Source organism: Mustela putorius, unplaced genomic scaffold, assembly GCF_011764305.1.
Source record: "Mustela putorius furo isolate JIRA1106 unplaced genomic scaffold, ASM1176430v1.1 tig00003834_pilon_pilon_pilon, whole genome shotgun sequence".
In the NCBI taxonomy this organism is placed as follows: domain Eukaryota; kingdom Metazoa; phylum Chordata; class Mammalia; order Carnivora; family Mustelidae; genus Mustela; species Mustela putorius.
The window spans coordinates 82,875,768-82,891,979 of NW_025421987.1; the positions used below are offsets into that span (position 1 = coordinate 82,875,768).

Consider the following 16,212-nt stretch of genomic DNA (forward strand, 5'->3'; position numbering starts at 1 on the left):
AAATATCTACACATAATTTAATTTTTAAAATGTCTGGTAACTCACATAAATGTTAGAATAAGTTTTAAAATCATTAACTTGCATAAAAGGCAAATGGACAAATGGCATTTTGAGATCTAGTGTTATACGCAAGATTTCATTTTAATTTATCCTATTTTCCTAAGAGTTGCAATGATATTGATTTATTCTGAGAGAGTTCCCCCCACACACAGTGATTTTTTTTTTTTTTTTTTTTACTGTGGTAGGTAATAAAAAGGATTACAGGCCCCCAGAAGGATGAGATATCATCAGTTTGTAATCCAGCCCATGGTTTCCTAGATACCGTATTGTCTATTCTGTTCCGCTATGTGAAAAATGTTGAATATCAACAATGGGTTTCAGTGCTGTATTGTTGAGTTTTGTATGAACTAATCTAGCTTCACTAAGGAAAAAAAAAAAAAAAGAAAAGAAAAGAAAAGAAAGAAAGAAGAAAAAAAAAAAGAAAAAAAAAAGAACCACAGCTTTGGACAAAAGTCTATAGCCAGTGCATTTGAAACTCCCCTTGCACAAGGGCTGACTGTAGCTGGGGGAAGACAGTTTACTCATTTGCGCTCTCCTTTCATGCAGTCAGCTGGCCCTCTTCTCAGGTGTACATCACCTATTATCATTTCACCTTGTTTTGATTCTCTGATGAGGAAAATCCCAGGACTTATCAGCTGGGATAGGCCTCATTTACACGACAGCCCTGTTCAGTGTTTGGAAGGTAAGCTATTTGCACAACTTCTCTGCTGTAGAGTGCTGGCCTAGCTCTAGAACTTTGCAGCATATCATTTATTTTTAACTTTTACTTTTTCTTCTCTTTTCTTTCTTTCTTTCTTTCTTTTTTTTTTTTTTTCTGAGAAAGAAAGCCTGACAGGTTTCTCCGGAAAAGTGGCCATCCATGGAATGAATGAAATGTTCCCTTTCTGTTCCAGTAAGTAATTGACTTGTAACTAAAAATTGAACTGGCTGCTATGTCAAGTGCAATGTGAGCCGTCGCTGGCACAGGTGTTGCTTACTCTTTAGCCTGGAAAGAAAAGGGGCTTAACCTGTGATTAAATTTCAAGTCAATTGACCTCAACACGATAGTACATAATTCTCACTTGCCTACCGAATGGCCCGAGTTCTCATTTTGACCCTGTTTCTGGCACCTGTGTTTTTAATGTTTGGTGTAGTAAAGCTAGAGTTGTTCTTTTGGTTAGAAATAAAGTGGGTGGAGAACAGTTCTAAGTAAATAACAAGTGATGGTCAGCCGACAAAGTCTTTCATCCAATGTTCAATGTGTTCTATTTTTTTTTTTTAATGCAATAACTCTTAAGTTCATGTAAACTATTACTCAAGCTTTTATTTTAAAAAGTATGGATTCATGGACAGCCATTTTATTACTAAGGACACTCAGTAAATCCAAATCAGTGAGTTAAAACAAGCAAAGGATGTGAGGATTATGATGCTAAGGGCTTTCAAATGCTTCATTTTGATTATTCAACTGCCCATAGGCTTTCTAAATTTGCCTTTTATGATTTGTCAGCCTAGGAATGAAATAGCAGCATTGTTTTTCTCAGTTTCTGTAAAAAAAAAAAAAAAAAAAGACTGTTGAACTTGAGCAAGATGACCTTTATTTGAGTTTTGGAGACAAACCTATATATATATACCTACTTCCCCAAAGCAAAATAAAAATCATTGACATCTAACATTGCCATTTATACTTGAAGCTATTCTCCGTTCATTTTATGTAAAATGGTTGCATGCTAAGAATTGGTCTGTGAGATGAGAGCAGTCATGGTCTGTTGTTTTTTCTTCCTCACTTCCTTTTTAACCTGAGAATTAGAAGAAAATGCTGATGATGCTTGCTTAACCCTGCTTTTAGTGCCAGGCTGTGACCAGCTCTCTGTGAAACCATTTCTGACCCTCTGCTTGCAGTGGTGAGCTTGAATTTTTCCCCTTCCTTGCCCATCACTGTCAGTCAATTATAGGATTGAACTGAACCAGAAAATCTGGTACAGTCTGGTAATTAGTACAAAGGGTTTCCAGTCTAGTGTAAAGACGGAGATGCAAGAGCCCCAGCAGTCACAGAAATCGTTTTGATTGGCCATGGACACTGCCTTTTAGTGCTGCTCGGTGACTTCCTAAAGATATTGCCTCCTACCCTACAGGTCTTCTCCTTCAAGTACATTATGGACCTTTTTTAAAGTCATGTGTGTGTGTGTGTGTGTGTGTGTGTGCGTGCGTGTGTGTGCGTGCATGCGTGCGTGTGTGTGTGTTTCTTTTTTTAGATCCAACTTCTCCATTTTTAGTCTGTCATTTTTGCCTATCAAACAGACACATTTTGACTTGCCCAACAAAGAACCAAGTTATCAACACTCACAGAAACTGACATTTTTAATTCAGGCTTCATTATGTCTTTGAATTATGACAGTGAAGTACAAAGACATTTTAAGAGTTTTTTTCATTGTTTTTTTTTTTTTAAATCCAGCATTGGGATGTTTATCTTTCTTGAGTATTCATATTTCCTTCTCTAGCTTTATTCTCAGTAATATATAATTAGCATTATCAAAACCATCAGCTATTATCCTTTATGACTTTTGACCTTTGTTTTTTTAGTATGTCTCAAGCTCACGTTCTCTAAAATAAGTAAAAACTCCTTGAGAGATTTTAATGAAATATCTTAAGGTTACAAAAACAATAATTTAAAGGGTGAGCACCTTTGAAACAAAAACAATAAAATAATTTAAAATGTGAATCTCTTTTAAGCATGCCTAGGCAAGTAATGGATTATATGATAAAACTATAGCAACAAGATAAATTTCAGAAAAAAATATTTTATAAATCAAACTTGCATTTGATGATAAGTGCAATTTTATAGCCTATATTTTAATCACACATTTTTAACCACTACTTTGCAGTTCTTGGCTTATTATCAATGCTATTTTGGGGTAAATTATATTTTTTTTGCAGAAGCAAACATCCTCTTTGATTACAGATTACATTCACTCATTAGTCACACATTAGATACAATGAAAGCGTTTGGTAACTTGTCAGTGTAGCAAATGACTGCCCCAAAAGATAGACATATGTATCTTTAAGGACAAATTTAATTTCTGACACCCTGTACAAAATTGTAAAAGCAAAGTGTCCAAAATAATAGGAGCAAAAGAAAGCACACAATTTTTTATTTCCATGGATGCTATCTTTAGAACAATCTGCATGATGATTTTGGTTGTGATGCTTGTGTGTTGGGAATCTTCTAACGGACTCTTTATTTACCCACATCTTAATATAGCTTTAAATATCTGTTTTATCCAATGTACAATCTTAACAAAAGTAGTTATGTTACCACGTCTGGTACTGATTTTTACATGTCTGACTTTGCTATTAAATTTCAAGAAGGTTAATATTGCTTTTGTAACCCTGTCATGAGTAATGCATTTTCCCAGTAAACATGTCATAATTTTAAAAGCTGCTCAAGAAGCAGTGTTTTTGTTGAAATAGTTTTGCATTCATTTCTCTATTGTTTTTTAACCATAATATAGTGTAATGCTTTGAAAAGAATACGCATATTTATGTAATTAACACTTTTTGTTTTTAGCAAAACCTTGCCCATTAAAAACTAAGAAGGGCTGAGAAAACCATATAAATGGGCAACTTTTCAATGACAATATTTGCATTCAATTTTAAATTACCATCAAGTCTATATCTTGAAATGTATCCATAAAAGGAGTGAGGGAAGAGTATATTCTGGTAATATTTTCTCTATTTTATTTTTTTAACCTAAAATAAATGTTGACATTCAAAAGGTGCTTGCCACGCATAGTATGGCAGGGTTCTATATTCTAGAAGAACTGAATTCTCTGTGGGTCAGTATAAAATTAGAAGCTTAAATATGGACACATAAGTACTCTTTTCTACTGCAGTCTTAATTCCTGGTGGCAGAAGTAAGACTTGGAAAGAATCCTAAAGATTAGCTAAACTCATGGTTTTCAAACTGTGTTCCCCTGAGCTGTTAGGCTCTTTGGGGATACTCAGGGTCATAAGGCCTCCCGCTTGGCCTCCCATCTTCTTGAGACCAGAGCATCTCTGCTTTTATCTGCTGTGACTATTAGAGTTCCAGGGAAGAAGGGAATCTCATGTTGGAGACAAAAAAGTAAAAAATTGTTGACTGAGGCCATCTTATAGATAAAGAAAGCAGTGTTTACTTAGGATGCGGTGCTAAGTCAGTGACAATGTCAGTTTTGTATCCTGGTCTCTTGTCTCTTGGTCTCAAGTTCACCCTACTAAATTACAATAAACTTTCCCTATACGTACAGTCACCAGTCTTTTTATGTAGTCATCCTGAGCTATATTACTAAAAACGCACACTAAGAAATCCATAGCCCCATGTTCAAAATCAAGATGCTATGGAGGATAGAGTATCTAGGTAGTGAATGCAATTGAGCAGCATGTCGACCAAAACCAAGCCATTTAATCCTGTTAAGTTTGGGTGTACCATTACAGCCCTTAGGTAAAATACTGATTCACTTATTACTTAGCAAAATAATATTTAGGGAGTATTTTTTTTTAAATTTTTAGTTGTGGTTAAAAAAAAATACATGATATACAACTTACTATCATAATATTTTTAAGTGTCAAGTTCATAGTGTTAACTACCTGTACATTCCATTATTGTGCCTGGTGATATCTTTCTCAGTGGAAAAAATTACTTGGGACTTAAATCCAAAAGAAAGATGATTTAAAGAATGTAAAGCTGAATTAAGATGCTACTTTTCCCCAAGACATATTTTATAGTGTTCCATAAGCTGTGCCAACTAAAAGAGGAATATGGTCAAATAATTTTTTTAATTTTTTTAATTTTTTTATAAACATATAATGTATTATTAGCCCCAGGGGTACAGGTCTGTGAATTGCCAGGTTTACATACTTCACAGCACTCATCACAGCACATACCCTCCCCGATATTCATAACCCCACCACCCTCTCCCTACCAACCCCCCCCCCCGCCCTCCTTAGTTTGTTCTGTGACATTAAGAGTCACTTATGGTTTGTCTCCCTTGCAATCCCATCTTGGTTCATTTATTCTTTTCCTACTCAACCCCCCCACGTTGCATCTCCACTTCCTCATATCAGGGAGATCATATGATAGTTGTCTTTCTCGAATGGTCAAATAATTTTTGTAAATGTAGCATGCTATGTTCCTCCCTGTGAAATTCACAGGGAAAATTTGTATTTGAAAAACTCTGAAAGATCATACTGTAAAGATCTCTTTGATACTACAGAGTATCCCAAACTAATTTGCCATAGACTCTCTCTTCCTTTTTTGGAAAAAAAAAAAAAAAATTGATTTTTATTCTTCAGAGCTGATGTTTTGTAGAACACATTTTTTTAAAATCTCCTCTAATAGAACTTTGGCAGATTAAATCAAGGCAGGGGGAAGACCTGTAAGGCAATCTGCATGTGGCTCTGATTTACCAATTCTGTATCCACATCTTGTGGATAGAATATTAATGGATATCCCATTAGTTCAATCATTCAACAAATATTTAGGCACAGTGTTAAATGTGCCTAAATGCAGTACTGGGTAAATGTATCAGGGCCCCTGACCTTACAGAGCTTACAATCCCATTGCCTAAAAAAGAAAAAGGAAATACAAGGAGCAAACGCAGTATTTGCTATTTCTGACACTCAGTTTATCTGGTTGTTTGTTTTGTTTTCCCTATTCTAAAATGAGGAAAGAGGAAGTGGGGTGGGGGGAGCAGAACACCAGTCTTGAAGTTTACAGTTTGCTCTTTGAATAGAGATATCCCAGATTTGCCTGAGGTCTACTTATGCATCAGCAATTGATCCATGATAATTCACTAGTAATCCAAAGATGGGCTTCTCTTATTTAGAAAGAGGGAAATGGGAAAGAAAAGAAAGCAAGAGAGGAAGGAGGGAATGTAGGAGGGAAAGAAAACAGGGTTTCCTAGTCTTTTCTTCTAGTATAACTCCTTAGCTGTTGATGTTACTTACCTTCCACACAAGATTTCTTTCCAGTGTCAATTGAAGACTGGTCATTGGTCTGCGTGTCATCATTATTTTTCTGATAATTCAAAGCGTAGCTCTCTAGCACTGTCAGCTCGTGGTAGTAACCATGGGTCCTACCTCTGTTAGGAAATATTTTCTCTAATTAGCTATCCAGTCTTCTTTCTAAGGCTTTGACCTTTATGCTGAAAATTTGTGCCTTCATGTGAGCAGCACATGTCTCCTAAACAAAAGACCAGCCCAGAGGCATGAACATTGCTTGGTTCTCCAGACCTGTCCCATCCCTAGGATACTCATACAGATCAACTGGACACAGTCCAAAAGATATTCCTGAAAATTTCAAGAAAAGCCCCACCTTCTTAGTAGACCATGCCTTCATGTCCCTTTCTCTTGTATGGAAGTGAGTGACTGGCAGGCTAATTCCTATATATACCACTTGAAAAGAAATGTGGTAAAGGTTACCGGCCTTTGGTCCCAGAGATTTGAGAAGAGAAGGGTGCAAAATTGAAGAGAAAAATTTAAAAAGAGAATTAAATTGAAGGAAGAGAAGGAAGACCTTTTGGTGGCTATGGTTTCCTGGCTGTATGTGCTGACATGGATGTGTCCCAGGTGATTCTCTAAGTGGGTCCTGAGCTGAATCCTCTGGAACATTGCAACTTCATTTTGCTTTTTCTCTCCTGCCAGTCCCAGCTTTTCCTTCAATGGGAACAATGTGAGATAAGATCATTATCAGAATACAATGAGGAAAGGATTTAGGAGAGAATTTGGGATTTTCAAATTAAAATTAAGAATTAACGTTAGTCTGTTTTCTTTTTCTAGTTAGCTGGGAATCCATTTTCCAATTCCTTCTCCTTTCTGTCATTTGCCTATTAATAATATGGTAGGCCAGGCAGTGCTTATCCTTTTTATTCCTTTTAATTAACTTTTTAAAATGACGTATGTTTACTTGTATGGATTTCTATTCTCTCTTCTCACCAAATCTGTTCGGCTTATTTTTTATTTACACGCCACTACCCACTGCTGTGAATTAACAATAACAAAAAATCTGCACTCTTCCCTTCCACCTCTTGAACTGGAGAAACAGTTAGCTAATAAGAGGCTAAATGAGCCTTAGAGTATAGAGAAGCTGGAATCCTTAAATTATTTAAATTGAAAAATGGCTGGTTTTACAATCAGAAAAACTCAAGTGGACCATAAGCCCTACTTGATTGTCCCCTCCTTATCTGGATGATCTTGTAATGACAGCTGGAGTTATCTGCCATCAGCATCACTGTCCACAAAAGCTTCTACTCTCTCTGCTCAACTCTTCAGCAGCCCTGGGGAGCTGGAGCTGTTTCAGGGGAGAGGGCCCTGGAGGATTGGAAACTTTATTAAAATGCAAAGCTGTCTCTAGTGACATAAAAGCTCAGTAAAAAGTGATGGATCTAAGACCGCAGAGCCAGAAATGATCGACAGAATGAAAAACTGAGATTTCATATACCGACACCAAAAGGCTAGGGTCAGTGTAAAATAAAAAGCAACATGAAATAAAATAGCAGTGTAATATACAGAGCAAGAGATGGAGGGAAAGGAAAACACCACATTTCACCATGAGTAGTACGACAGAGGTCAGTGTCAGACTGGTCCCTCGCAGAATTTGCCCTCAGGAAGTAGCCCTTTGGCATGGATTGTGGGAAGTTAGGACAGCTGGCTGCTTTGAAAGGTTAAGGAAACACACACGCACACACACACACCCAGATATTTCTGATTTTCTCTTGGTGAGCAATTCATTCTCGAACTGTCATCCATGAATTTTCGGAGACTCTTTGTTACTAATAGAATTATTACTACTAATAGACAGTAATAAGAGGCCATCACCCTTTGGCTTGAAATCTGGAAGTGGCCCTTCACTTCATTTGCCAAATAACCATGAGGAATCTAATCTTCTAAATATATTTTAAGTGTATTTGCCCAATTTGATCCATCGTTCTACAAAATAAGGTCTTAAATTTACTTGATACTTTGTCCATTTAACTTTAAGGATTCCATGTTTATTACTCACTAATAAGTTGGAATATTGAAATGAAAATTGAGGCACTAAAATATATAACAATTAAGTAATTTGTTGTAAACCAGGAAAATTAAACACAAGGCTCACTTTCAATTTGAGTATACTAAGCTCTTCATAAATCCCTCTTCCTTTATTTTGCTTCAAAATTACTTATTAGAAAAAAAATCACTCTGAGCACAAAAAGTCATAATTATATTCAAAATACTTGGAGCTCATGAAAACCAAGGTAGTATGTTACCTTTTGTACTTCACAGCTTTGAAAGCATTTCTTAAGAAAGATTTTTTAACCATGCCATCACCACCTAATAACTACCAACAACCATTTATTGAGTGCTTACTGTATTTCTCCCCAGCTCTTCTCCCTTTTCCAAGCCTTGTCATCAAACCTAATTTTCACTTCTGCTCAGGAACCTGTAAAAGGAAAAAAAAAGCATTGGCCTCAATTACCCAATTGGTAATTACTCTTTTTATGCAACTAGAAAGTTTGGTTAGCAAATGAAAAGCAAAAACAAAAACAAACAAACAAACAAAAAACGACTAAATGAAGTACCCCATTTCTTCAAATTCAGCAGAAGACATTAAGATTACTGGTTGGATCACAGTTATTCCAAGTATCAGTAGAACACCCGCCCCCAAGTACGTAATACTTTTGTCCTTATTTTTCCTAAAAATATTGTGTTTACACTTGACGTGTTTATAAACCAAATTTTTGTGATGAGAAAAGATTGGCAGAATTACTTAAGATGTTTTTTCCATGTTCAGTTAGGAGATGGCTTAAGATGTGACCTTGTAAACAAGCTTCCTTCTCCAATGTGAAAAAACAAGGTCTTCTCTGTCCCCCAAAAAGAGACAAGGCACCAGAAAACAGAGAGGCCCCTTTGTCCTGCCCTCTCCTCATCCCCATTAGTATGCACTGCTGCAAACTTGAGGCCCAGTGAGGAACTTCTTTGACTTGGGGGTTGGTTTGTGCAAACTCCCAACCTTTGTTCCACAGGGACACTCATGTCAAATGATAGTCCCTCATAGGAACTGTAGGTCCTCCATGTTCTCTCGTTCAGGACAGTGTATTGTAGTGCAAGTGAGTGAAAGCAGTGCTATTATAAGGATAACCCTGAGCTTGCTGGAATTCATTCTTAAATAGGTTGTATAGAAACCCCAGAGCTTTATTACTATTTCACATTTCTTTTTTTTTTTTTTAAGATTTTATTTATTTAACAGAGAGAGAGCACAAGCAGGAATAGCTTCAGGCAGAGGGAGAGGGAAAAGCAGAGTCCCTGCTAATCAAGGAGTCCAATGTGGGGCTCGATCCCAGGACCCCCTGGGATCATGACCTGAGCCGAAGGCAGACGTCCAACCAACTGAGCCACCCAGGTGTCCCTATTTTATGTTTCTTATAACATATTTCAATCACAGCTGATTATGACACACCAGAGATCATGACACTGGGGTTGAAAACTATCTACTTCATCAAATTGGCAATCAAAGTGGCAGAACTAATAGATGATAAGAGATGCTTAGATTCCTGGGGCCAACCCAAGGTCTGAGAGGGTGCTCTGAATCAACTCTGGTTCTTTGGAATCTTTGTGCAAATGACAGGACTAAATGGTACCGCTCTGCCCCATTCAGCCTGGTGCCCCCCTCGCACCCAATGGGTTCAATAGCCTCAAGTTTATGGGGCAGAGCAGAGTATGTTTACATTAAACTAGGATTTAAATAAGCATAAGAAACCAAATACTGTTAACAACATGAAATTCATTTTATGGGTCATGATGAAATGTTTGTCTTTTTATTGGTTATGTTATTGGCATGTGTCAACTTGGACTTTACATTGAAAACAAAATTGGGGTTCCTGGGTGGCTCAGTCAATTAAGCGTCCGACTCTTCATTTCGGCTTAGGTCATGATCTCAGGGTCCTGGATTCCAGGCCCGAGTCAGGCTCCATGCTCAGCCGGGAATCTGCTTGAGGATTCTCTCTCCCTCTCCTTCTGCCCATTGCCCCACCCACGTGCTTGCTCTCTCTCTCAAATAAACAAGTAAATCTTTTAAAAAAAAATTGTTAAATAAAGAAACAGGCCAATACTGGGGGTGTCTGGCTGGCTCAGTCAGTGGAGTATGTGACTCTTGATATCAGGGTTGTGGGTTTGATCCCCATGTTGTGTAGAGATTGCTTAAAATGAAATCTTAAAAAAAAAGAAAAGGCCAATAGTGATCCTATATCGCGGACAAGTTAAATCAGAATCTCTGAGAATGGGTCCTAGGTATCAATATTTTAAAGCTCCACAGATAATTCCGATGTGCAACCAAGGTTGAGAACCACTAGTCTAAGGAAGGGAAAAGGGTGGGAGAGGGAGCTCAGTCTAGAGAGAGATGCTAAAATTGTGGTGATACAGTTGTAACTGGTGTTATTTAGATTTGTCAGCCTGGTATTCTGAGAGCTGCTGGGGACACTGGAGATGGGCCTAACACATGTCCAGACAGTAGTCACTCCCTGCCTGTCTCTGTGCATCTGTCCTTGAAGCCTATACCCCTGGGAGTCAAGGACAAGAGAAGTGGTGACTTCTCCACAGCTACAGAATTGTCTCAGAACTGATTCAGTAAAACCTTTCTCTACTTCTCGTTCTCTAGAGGCAGATCAAAGTAGAGAGTTCTGGGCCTACTACAAACTTCCTCAGAATAGACAGATTCAGAGCAGAGTTTAAAAAAAATAATATAGGATGTCTATTGTGAGTAAAGTACTGACTTAATCCTCATTACAACCCCATCAGGCAGGTATTAGATGTGCCTCCATTTTACAGATGAAGATACTGACAAACAGCCACGTAAGAGGGCTGCCCTGAGGTCATACAGCTAATGTATATCTAAGTCTGGACATTTACTCTAAGACAGATGGAAAACTGACCAAGGGTCACCCTCGCTATTCATGGACAGCTGTCTGTGTCAAAAGAATCTTCCATTCATTAGATAGAGAATCAAATTAGTATGCTAATTGTGTTCTTTGCAAGTATGTGTAAGCAAGCATTATACTCACAGACATAGGAAAGAATCTTAGTATTCAGACACCAGTATGGTATGTGTCCTCTTTTGAAACATCATCACTAGTTCTCCTGACCCATTTATGTCCAGTGGAGTTTCTTTGATTGAAAAAAAAAAAAGTGTTTGGAGTATGTAAGAGAACACAGCATATACATCTAAGCTCAAGCTCACATGAAACCTTTGGAAACTAGATATGTGTCCTTGTTACAACATTTCTGGAAAATGGAAATCCTCTTGAATTCGTAGTGGTAGGAAAGGAAAAGAAAATTACATTTGGTTTGTTCTTCCTATGAAGCCCTAGAGTGGAATAGTGTCACTGGGATTGACATCAACTCTAAACATCTGGAGCCATCTGTTTCCTATTTTGTAAACTTCTTTCAACCAGAAATTGCTAGCTACCTAAAGAAACAGCCTAAGGTAGGATGAGCCCTCAGCCAGTTTGAAGAACGCCTATCTTCTGTTGACTCATCAAGCATTGCCTTGTCTCTATTACCTTACGTTCTGTTGCTCTAGCTCCTTCTTCTTTAACCCTTTCCCAGCTTACTGCCACATCTTGTCCCTCTCCCTTTCCCTCTCAGCGACCTTATTCCCTGTCCCTCTACCCTCTGGGCCAAAACCTGCTCTCAGATCCTTCATTCATATGAAGGTAAAGGTGGTTGGTAACAGCTAAAAATAGTTATGATTTCTGGGGTGATAGGCACTTTAACAGAGATCAAATCCTTTAAGCTATAAGGGCAGTGTTCTTGTGACATAATTATAGGCAGTGTTTCTCTGGAGAATGATGATACCTCTCCAGCCTTGCCCCTCCCATGGCTGCCTGCTGTTTTCCTGAAAAGGTCAGTGCCTTTCATGTTTTTATTCCAAGTGCTTGGCATGGTGAACAGCATATTTGGCACTCAGTAATGAAGGAAGCGCTGGAGTGAGGAAAATTCATTGCAACAATAAAGATGCCCTGACACAGATGAAGGGGAAGATGTTGGATTCATTTTGAGACAAAATTCCATAGGAAGAAGCCAGAGAGAGCAATAAGAGGAGATAACCTAGTACCATCATTTGAACTCTCCAAGAAGACCATGTCAGTTTTAAGAGACTTCTGAGAATTCCAGCCATCCCTCAGATCTAGAAACCCGGTTTTACGTAGCATCTCTGCTGCATTGCAATTTGTTGTTTTTGAGTTGCACACAAAGTGGGGTAAAGAGTAAATGAGTCATTCCAAAAATATTTGTTAAGCACCTATTATGAACCAGGAATGCTGCTAGCTAGGCACTGTAGAGTTGCTGTCCTCATGAAGCGAACATTCTACCTAAAGAGTCTAATGTGAAAGCATTTATTATGAAGTTCAGGATTTAATCAGAGTCCTATTGAGTGCTGCAAAGGAAGATTGCAGGGTACTAAGAAAGCATGGAATAGAGGGATACGACCTAACACAATAGGTCAGGCAAAACTCCTCAGAGGAAAAAAAAAAAAAGTCAGTTAAGCTTATTCCTGAAGGATGAGTGGGAGTTAGCTGGGCAGAGAATTCATAAAAGGAGTGGACATTCCTAATAAACATTTGATCCTGAGAATAGTCTTTGTTCCATTTCTTGATGTTGCCTGGCTAGAAAACATGTTGAGGTCTTTGAGAGTAGCTACTTATTCAATCAAGGCTCTGAATTCAGACAAAAGAAAATATTGGCGTAAAAAAAAGAATCATTTCCATAGATGTCAACAACCTCACGAAACACACACATGTGTACTGTGATCACACCCATTGCTCTTTTTCTGGGCTCTCACCTGGATTGTTAGCATGAATGCCCAGCGGACATACCCCAGCAGCACTCTTGAGGCCAGCAGCTTTCAAATTCCGAAATGTCCACAGACTAGACTGTCTGTATAGCTCTATCCAGAAACTCCGGGTGGAAGAAAAGGAGTCAGGAAAAAAGGAATGAGTCAAGGAACAGAAAACCTCAGAGAGGGCCTGGTCTATGCTAGCCTGGTCTGTCTGACCATCCCACCCTTCTTTTATTTAATATGGAGCCAATACTTTGTATATCTGCAAAAAAGACATTCCCAAGCTCATTGTGCCATTTTATACATCATCTTCCCTTGCTCCTGTTCTTCAGCTAATGAAATTCTTTTTCCTAAAAACTCAGTTCTGGCATCTTATCCTCTTATCCCACTGTCCCAATCTAATTTAGATATCCCTCCTTTGTGCTCTCATACCATGCTGCGCTTTTATACCTTATCACAGCTATATTATAATAATTGATTTACTTATCTGACATATCTACTTCGTGAGGGAGTAAGTTCCTTAAGGGCAAGACTCATGTTTTAATCATTTTCGTATCCCTAGTCCCTAGAAGAGTACTTAAAAATCCACTGAATGAATTAATGTTCATGCATGATAGTTACTTTTCCTTTCTTAACCTCTGGAGAGATGTAGAGACCTAGATTTTGCATATCTGGTAAATAAGCCTGGATTTGTATGTAGGAAACTTTTGACCCATGCCAGTCTGAAATTCTCCATTTGTAGATAAGCCTGTTGTAGTTACCTTAACTGGGCTGGTCTCTACAGCCTTTCTTTGAAAACATCTTAAGAACTAATAATAACAGGTATACATGGTCCGGCTCACCAGTACATTAGTTAAGAACAAGATTGGTTTTGATATTCAGCACTGAATAAGATAGAACCATAGGCATTTGTCTGATATTTTAGTCAATGCACTTTAAGTAATTTCCATATTTCATATTAGAAATGGCATCATTTTGAAGCTAGAAGCAAGGAAAGTATTAATTGTACCTAGCAGGATATTGCCACATAGTAAGTACTTAAGTATTTATTTAATGAGAAAAGGAAAAGATACATTAAAACATAAATAATTGGATGCATTATGAATACAGCAAATTCACAAGAGCCCTCAAGGCATGAGTTACAATAAGGGACTTATCATTGGCAAAAAATGACAAAGCCATCAAACATATAATATAAAAGTTATTGGAGAAGTGCCTGGGTGGCTTAGTCAGTTAAGGGTCCAACTCTTGATTTCAGCTCAGGTCATGATCTCAGAGTCATGAGATCAAGTCCATGGCAGGCTCTGTGCTCAAAGGAGAGTCTGTTGAGATTCTCTTGTTCCTTCTCTCTGTGCCCTTACCCCAACTCGCGTGCTTTCGCTCACTCACTGTCTCTCTCAAATAAATAAATAAAATCTTTAAAAAATTGTTTAAAAATAGAAGCTATTGGAAGATCACACCTTCCAACCAAACGAGATCCAAATATCATTCAAATAATGAAAAAAAAAAAAGGCTAACCTGGAGAAGGCAAGTGTTTGATATATGAGGAGAATGTATTCTAAGCTCAAGAGAAATCCCCATACAAGCCAATCTTTCTTCTCATCCCTCCCTGCCACATACAACTACCACCCCCACATGCACAGGTCGTGAGTGTCTTATCTCCTTGTTTTCCTGAAATAATCTGATTTGAAAAAGAAGATGTTTAGAGATGAGAGTCGGGGAAGAGAAAGTTTCCTTCAGCTGAAATTCTCCTTCCTTTCCTGCCTATGATTCTTCAAGGTAGGCATAATTCATTGCCACCTCCTCTATGAAAGCCTTCTCTGATCTGTGAGAGCCCCCAACTAATTGCCCATTTCCTCTGCTCTCCCTCTACAGCTTACCTCTTCCCCTCCTTTGCAACTTATTCCATGATCTTTTATTGTAGTTGCCTACATCTACCTATACCTGTCCTTCCTCCAGAAAAGGAGCTTTGAAAGAGGGGTTGTTTCTCATTTATCTTCATATCCCACTCTCCCTCTCGAGCTCTTTCTCCATTCCTAACCTCGAGCCTGGGAAAAAGTAGGAATGCGGATAATGTTTGTTGGATGAAGGCAGGGAAGAAGGAAAGAAGAAAAAAAAAAAAGGAAGAAAGTTTATTTCTGGAGAAAAGAGCCTTTGCCTTCTTTCCTCAAAATAATATCTCTTTCTAAAATCAGGGCATCCCGTTTCCTTTCCCTAGGCGGTAGGGTATGTGCCCTTCAACACCTTAGTTTGGCAAAGAGCCCAAATTCCATCTCCAACCAGCTGAGTCACTTTCAGTTTCTTTGTGGTTCATTCATGCTTTTCCCCTTCATTGACACATTAACATTTCATGGTGAGTGGGCCCTGTTCAGCTAGCGGCCCCTCTCAGCCCCCGCACCTCTAAGCTGTCCTCACTTCACTAGTTCCCAATTGCCTGCCTCTCGGGGGGCTCTGTCATTGTCAGCATATAGCTGGAGGAGCTGTTGGTTCGCTGTTGCCATACTTAAGTTTTCATTATTAACAACGCGAGCCAAACTCAGAATGAGAGCCCTCTGCCAGAGGCGATCTTCTCTTACGTGTTCTCCTCAGAAGTACCCTGGTTGTTTTAAGAAAATGAGAGAAAAATAGATAGTGAAAGAACTGGGCAAATCTAATATTTGCTTCATTTGGTATCCTGTCAAAAATCTCTCATTTTTATGTTCCTCAAATACCTGTACAAATCTTACCTCCATGCCTTCTACAACCGGGACTTCTGAAGCATTTCTACTTCGATCTTGTTTTGTACGTCAGCTATTTCTACCCTAACCTCGAGACAAGCAATAATCCGTGAACAAATTTTAGTAATTAAAGATCTAACATCTCTAAGCATGGAATACAAGTTTCTGTTTATTGATTTTGAAAAGGAAATTGCATGTGCATGTGTGCGTGCGCACACACACACACGCGCACGTGCGTATTTGTTACAAGCTTAGCATTTCAAGATTTACTTTTGCATCTTGGGCCCTTAGTAGGTGCTCAATAACTCCCTGCTGACACAGTGATTAGTTTTAGTAGCTCCCTGTTATTTCCAGAGACACAGCATTTTACAGACTTTTCTGATCAACAAATGAAATGTAGCTTTTCTTAAAGCTGTGGAAATAGAATAATTCATATTGCGAGGTTATTTATTACCAGCCAGACCCTCATCTTGCTCTACGGGGCTCTGATAATCACCTATTTCAGAAGCCATTAGCCTTCTGTGTGTTGCAAAGCACTCTTCACCATAACGTGTCTATGCCTTTGTATTCTAGGGGAAGGAATGGTGTGTACTGAAGTAACAGACCTCT

At 38.4% G+C, this 16,212-nt stretch overlaps 1 long non-coding RNA gene across 2 annotated transcripts in view; it reads left to right on the forward strand.

The window, feature by feature from the left end:
* Positions 1-520: 520 nt before the first annotated feature.
* LOC123394417 overlaps positions 521-16,212 on the forward strand; it is a 119,615-nt gene continuing 103,923 nt past the window's right edge. The window contains exons 1-2 of one of the 2 annotated variants that reach the window (XR_006609162.1): positions 521-742; positions 884-952. This is a non-coding gene — a long non-coding RNA (uncharacterized LOC123394417). The remainder of the gene's footprint in view (positions 743-883; positions 953-16,212) is intronic. The other variant, XR_006609161.1, reaches the window with a different exon arrangement.